Source organism: Thermobia domestica, chromosome 7, assembly GCF_964235325.1.
Source record: "Thermobia domestica chromosome 7, izTheDome1.hap1.1, whole genome shotgun sequence".
In the NCBI taxonomy this organism is placed as follows: Eukaryota; Metazoa; Arthropoda; class Insecta; order Zygentoma; family Lepismatidae; genus Thermobia; species Thermobia domestica.
The window spans coordinates 274,024,229-274,030,445 of record NC_137460.1 but is presented as its reverse complement, the minus strand read 5'-3'; positions in this window follow the sequence as shown (position 1 = coordinate 274,030,445).

The following is a 6,217-nucleotide window of genomic DNA, read 5'->3' as shown; positions in this document are numbered from 1 at the left end:
TTTAGTGTACGTTCAAATTTTGTTACACACATGTTAACCCACAAAAAAGAAAAACCTCGCACATGTGAAGAGTGTGGACGTGCATTTCATCAACGTTCAAGTTTGGTTAGACACATGTTAATCCATACAGGGGAGAAACCTCACTCATGCCAACAGTGTGGAAAGGGATTTAATCAACGTCCTCATTTGGCTACACACACGTTAATCTATACAGTATATAAACCTTACACATGCGAAGAGTGTGGAAAGGGATTTAGTGGACGTTCAACTTTGACCAAACATATGTTAATCCACAAAGGGGAAAAACTTCACATATGCCAACAGTGTGGAAAGGGATTTAACCAACGCCATAATTTGGCTGCACACATGTTCACCCACACAGGGGAAAAACATAACACATGCCAAGAGTGTGCAAATGCATTTTATCAACGTTCTAATTTGGCTACACACATGTTAATCCATACAGGAGAGAAACCTTACACATGCGATGAGTGTGGAAAGGGATTTAGACAACGTTCAACTTTGGATGCACATATGTTAGTACACACAGGGGAAAAACAACACATATGCCAAGAGTGTGGAAAGGCATTTAATCAACGTTCTAATTTGGCTAGACACATGTTAATCCATACAGGATATAAACCTCACGCATGCGAAGGGTGTGGAAAAAGATTTAGTCGATGTTCAACTTTGGCTATACATACGTTAATTCATACAAGATAAAAATATCATACGTGCCAAGAATGTGGCAGAGAATGTAGTCATGGTAATGACATTTCAAAAAGCACGTTGATACATACAGGTAAAATCCCGCATCTGGAGAAAGTGTGGGAAACAGATTACTAAACGTTCAAATTTAGCTACGCACATGTTAGTCCACACGGGCGAGAAATCTCTCGCATTTCTAGACTATGTAAAGCTATTTAGTAGACGTTCAGCCAGAAAGACGCACGTATTGTCAAACAACGCAAAGAAATTCAACATCTGTTGTCAGTGTGGAAAATTGTTTATTGTAAGTTTACACTTGAACACACACATGCTATTCCGCACAGGGGAAATTGCTCACAAATTCTAAGAATGTTATAAGCAGTTTCTTGTACCCTCAAACTTGATTACACAATTGTTAATCTACACTGCAGAAAATTCTTACAATTGCTAATAATGTGGAATGGGATGTAGTGTATTGTCAAGTTTAACTGTAGACATGATAGTCCACAGTGAACAAAAATCTCACGCATACGATAAGTGTCGAAAGGGATTTAGTCTACTTTCATTTTTCGCTACACATATGTCAATCCATACAACAGAAGTCTCACACGTACCAAGAATGCGGAATAGAATTTAGTCAACGTTCACACCTTACAAAACACGTTAACATTAGTGATGGTTAAATTCCGAGGAAGATACCCAAAAATTGGAATTTTCCGGGAATTTATGTACACTTCTCCAAAATATAATTGCACGCTTCATTTTTTCTGACTCCCTTAATATTGTAAGTTTGGTAACAACGCACTCTGAGCTAGATGAAGTGAAGGAACTAAAGAAAACTACTTCTGAACAGGATTTGTTTGAAATTCCCACTTTCTACTTTGTTATTTCAAATAACGATACTTCTAGTTCAAACAGTACCCTATCATTAATGCAGCACACATTTTTTTTTTTGAAAACTCATACTTGTCGAAGGAAAACGAAGATCTTTAAAACAAGAGGAGTTAAGGAGTTGGTTCTTCATCAATGCAACTGAAGGGGAGCTCTCTAGTTGTTCCGAAAGCCATGCATGTCAAGCCGACATTTTTTGTGTTAGTGTAAAGTGTGGAACCTGGTTCGAATCTAACTTGATGCTTTAATTTTTCAGGTAATCTATCCGCACATTTTTATATTATATATATTACAGTGCGGTAATAGACACCTTTCAATTCTATCGAAAAATAAGATGTGCAGCGGTAAAACCTTTTCTGTATATCTCAAATATGATTTCTCAGTGCAAATCACTTCTTGCATCGATCCATAAGGTTTTCGTAAACCTGAAAATAAATATTGAGTTCTAGTGTCCAGAATATCAATATCAGATCTAATACCTCCTTCATCACTACCAGAACGCAGCTTTTGTTGTTATTATTATTATACGCTTCCTAGACGTGGGAGACCCGTCTTCGGATTGCGACGTTAGCTAGTGTGGTGTGGGGCATATCCTAAGCTGTAGGATCGCCCCTCATATAACCTCGCTGCTCAAAGGGACACTAAACTCAACAACAAATATATGAAAAAACTCCATGTCTCTGGATAAGTAGAGTAACAAATAAAAAACACTTCTGAGCAGAGCAGAATGAAATATATTAAAAACTTTACTTACAATATGTTACAGTTCCAAGGACCTAACGTCCTCTTCATCAAACACAAACACTGAGAAAAAACAGGTGACAGCAGACCTTATATACACGAGAAAGTGAAAGGGCAAGCCCTTTTCTTCTCTCTCATTGGTCGGAGGAAACCAATGAGGTTAAAGGCAATTTCGCGCCAACAGAATATTATAATGAGCCCTTTCACTTTTTCTAACAGTCCTTTAATCAGATGACATACAAAGAAAAGTAAACAAAAAATAGAAAATATTAAATAAGAATATATTAAATATATATATTAAATAAATAAATATTAATAGCCTATATGCACTTTTCTTATTCCTTCTCTATCACATCCAAAAATTTCTCCCATTGTTAGTGTATATTCATACCGCTTGTTCAATTCATTAAGTTCCCCTCTCGATCTGTCTTTGTTCTTCTAGCCTCTTTCCACTTTCTAATAATCCTCCTCTTCTCTCTTCTTTCTCTCTAAACCTTTAGCCCCCTCCCAGTCTATTTTATGTCCCGTTTCCTTCACATGTTTGTATATAGCGTTATTATCCCTTTTCAGTCTAACATCATCCTTATGTTTCTTTAATCTTTTTTTTCTCAGTGTTTGTGTCTGATGGAAACAATTAGCTCACATTTTCTTTACTGTATATGTACTTTTCTGTTCTGTTAGAAATATCAGTAAAAGTGCTTAATGAATATCAATTTGGGCAACAATGACAAGCTTATGTTCTCTCATGCTTCACAGCGTAAGCGTGAAGATTCACGAATTTTCTAAAAGGTAGTCCAAACTTCTGAAAATATACAGGTTTTTTGAATAGGCCTAATATAGGCACATTAAAAGGAAAATGATGGTTTGTAAATATAATTTGACAGAAACATGAAACAACTTGTCTAGAGTTCAATATGTTGGTTAAGTTATTTTAAAAATGTATTGAGTTACTTTTTCATAAACTTTTACTTATGTACAGTATATGATACAAGTTATACTAGGTGATAGTTGTTACTTATATACTCAGGAGTACTCCGGTCACAACCAAAGGGGAATGAAAGCCATGGCCCTACTCACCTGAACCGATGAAAACTATTAAACACTGCTTAAATCGATCAATTCTTTACGATAGCTACGTAAAAGTTTATCGAGTTAGAAATAGTGGTGTCAACCGGCTCGGCTCGAGCCCTGAGCCACCGGCGCAGCTTGAATTCTGATTCTGCATAACTGGGCCAACAGCTCTAGTCGGGATGATTGGAATGAGCCATTGGTTCGCCTCAGGTAAGCTATTGGCTAGAACCTGTCGGTTGAGATGATGTACCTGTTTGGTTCGGCTCGGCTAAGGTGAACGATCGATTCGAGCCTGCTCGACTGTGGTAAGCCATCAGCTTGGCTCCTCTCAGCTCAGGTAAGTTATTGGCTCGAGCCGGCTCAGTTGGAATGAACCATCGGCTCGAGCCGGCACGGTTCAATGAGCTGTTCGCTCGGCTCACTTCTCAGTTCAGTTAGGTGGTGGCAGAACTGGGAGTCAAGTTGCTCTAGCTCTTGACAACACTACTACTTTGAACCTCAAAAGTACCGATTTCAAAGCCGTAGAGATCGCACCTCATCTCCACTCGCAAAACACTTGAGAGATTGTTGGGGTAAGATCATGACCAATGCTTCATGACACTAAGGGCATTCTTGTGAGATAGAATGTAGCAAATGTGATACTACATAAATACACCAAGATAACATGCAGTCCATAGGTGTAACCAGAGATGCAAATTAGATTTTTTCGGGGGAGGGGCAAGCATTAAGACGTGTATTAGGGTCCCATAAAAAACTTGTTTTACTTATTGTTAGGCCAACTTTTTCCATCCCTTTCTTACTCTTCATGGACCCCCGGAGAGTATGGGCCATCGTGCAGGGCAAGATCTGCGGTTCTATTAGTTGCACCCCTGAGCCCGTTTCATACATGACAAATTAATTAAGGGGACAATATTGACAAATCTCTAAGCCATACTAATACATATTATTTCTAGAGCACCTAATAGTAGACATTTTTTATTGAAATGGGCCCGAGACTCATTTTTGTTCGATTAAACTTTTGTATGCTGTTTTGTGTATATAATGTGGTGAATCTTTTTGGTGCTTGTGGGAGGGATGTCCCAAGTTTTGTGCAACTCAGATAACCGAAATATGACCACTTGAAAATAGTGCGTATGCCAATAGCCCAATTGCGTACAGCGCCAACGAAATTTTTTAGTATGTCAGATGTTAGTACTCCTTCTGTAGTTTTGTGCACCATGTCCCGGGTTCTGTGCAATTCAGATACCCGAAATATCACCACTTGAAAATAATGCGTATACCAATAGCCCAAGTGCGTACAGCGCCAAAGAAATTTTTTAGTATGTCAAATGATAGTACTCTTTGTGTACAGCTTTGTGCAGCATGTCCCGAGTTTTGTGCAACTCAGATACCCGAAATATGACCACTTGAAAATAGTGCGTATTCTAATAGTCCAAGTGCGTACAGCGCCAACGAAATTTTTTAGTATATCAGATGTTAGTACTCCTTCTGTAGAGTTTTGTGCACCATGTTCCGAGTTCTGTGGAATTCAGATACCCGAAATATAACCACTTGAAAATAGTGCGTATACCAATAGACGAAGTACGTATAGCGCCGACGGAAACTTTTAGTATGTCAAATGTCAGTACTTTTTCTGTAGAGTTTTGTGCACCATGTTCCGAGTTTTGTGCAACTCAGATAACCGAAATATAACCACATGAAAATAGTGCGTATACAAATTGAACAAGTGCGTAGAGCACCGAAGAAATCTCTTAGTGTGTCAAATGTTAGTACTCCTTCTGTAGAGCTTTGTGCACCCCAAATGTTGCTTCGTTGCGATGGCCACATGAGATTCAATTTGTGCTGCTCTGTCAACTGTTTTGGAACCGCCGTGCACACAGTTTATGAAATCTGTGTTTTTTTGCTTGTTTCATGCAGCAGAGATCTGGAGATATGTGGGAACATCATCGAAAGTTAATCCAAAGTGAATTTACGGTCGCAACGAACAGCTTCCTCAATTTTTCAACAAGCAAATTAGACAAAGTCTACGGTCTTTCAGTCTTTGCTCATCGTACACATCAGTACGACCGTTTGCAAAGTTACATTACCATTTAAACACACTACGATTCATAACAAACGACGTTTCCTCTGTTTCCTGAGTTCACTCCCTCAGCAACAATGTGTACTCCGCAACAGAAAGCGCAGTGTGTTCTTTGGCTTGTGAAAACCGAGTCAGTTATAACAGTGCAACGTAATTTTAGACGTCAGTATTGTGGTGAACCATCTACAGCAAAAACTATCCGTCATTGGCTAAAGTCTTTCAAGGAAACCGTTAGTGTTTTAAAAGCAAAATCACCAGGTAGACACAAAACTTCTGAAGATGTTGTTGAACAAATCCGTGTTTCTTGTGTTCGGAGCCCGAAGAAGTTATTGGACAGACGTAGTCTACAACTAGGAGTGCCTAAAGGTACTGTGTATGATGTGGTGCGTAAAAGACTGAAGCTGGGTGCCTACAAATTGCAATTGTTACTTGAAATTAAGCCTACTGATAAAATCTAAAGGTATGAGTTTGCTGCTGACTTTCTACACAGAATTGATGATAATGTCAATTTTTTAAAAAAGATTCTCTTTTCTGATGAGGCTACATTTCATGTCAGTGGAACAGTTAATCGTCATAGCTGCAGAATTTGGGGGACAGAGCATCCACATGAAGTTATTCAACATCAAGGTGACTCTCCCAAACTTAATGTCTGGCGCGGTTTGATGGAAGATCGTGTGGTTGGTCCTTTCATTTTTGCAGAAAAAACAATAAACGTGGTCGTTTAGT